Source organism: Cervus elaphus, chromosome 5 (genome assembly GCF_910594005.1).
Source record: "Cervus elaphus chromosome 5, mCerEla1.1, whole genome shotgun sequence".
NCBI lineage: Eukaryota > Metazoa > Chordata > Mammalia > Artiodactyla > Cervidae > Cervus > Cervus elaphus.
In genome coordinates, this window is record NC_057819.1 from 92,663,946 (window position 1) to 92,664,791 (window position 846).

At 44.0% G+C, this 846-nt stretch overlaps 1 pseudogene; it reads right to left on the reverse strand.

Annotated features, from left to right (window-relative positions):
* Positions 1 to 128, reverse strand: LOC122695869 (annotated as a pseudogene).
* Between the last annotated feature and the right edge of the window lie 718 nt (positions 129 to 846).

An 846-nucleotide genomic window follows, 5' to 3' on the forward strand; every position in this document is an offset into this window, starting at 1 on the left:
GCCTGTCTCCAAGGTCCCTTAGGGAAACCTGTACAGACAACAGGCTGCATACACTATCAAGGAGGCTGCTGTTTGCAACCACTGCACCCTGGGCCCTCATGGGGTACTCTAATCTTGTAAGACTGAATGGGAAAAGGCAAAACACTGAGCTGACCCCATTGTGAGGTCAGATAAAAGACAGAATGTCACCAGGCCCCTGAAAGCAATGGGTTTGGGCCGCAGGCAAGGGCTCATTGCCCTGAGAGTGAGTGACAGATGTTCAGCAGTGAAGGAAAAGGGCAAATTTAAAGGCTTGTGGCTCATACAACTCAACATCAAAAAAACAAACAATCCAATTGAAAAATGGGCAGAATCTCTGAAAAGCCACATTCCCACAGTAGACATACAGATGGCCAGAAGGCTCATGAGAAGATGCTCAGCATTACTAACTACCAGGGAAATTCAAGTCAGAACCACAGTGAGCTATCACCTCACACCTGTCAGGATGACTATCACCAAAAAGACAACAAATAAAAAGTGTTGGTGAGGGCGTGGAGAAAAGGGAACCCTCGTACACCATTGATGGGTTCGTAAATTGGTATAACCCCTATGAAAAACAGTATAGAGGATCTTCATTAAATTAAAAATAGAACTATCACACAATCCAGCCATTCTACTCCTGAGTATTTATCTGAAGAACAAAACCACTAATTAGAAATGCAGCCACTCTTGCCTTCTGAGATGGCCCACATTCTGCCTGTGGAGTGTTTCTCTTTAAATAAGTCCACTTCTTACCTATCACTTTGTTTCTCACTAAATTCTCTCTGTGATGAGGCATCAAGAACCTGAGCTTCCTTAAGTCCTGAA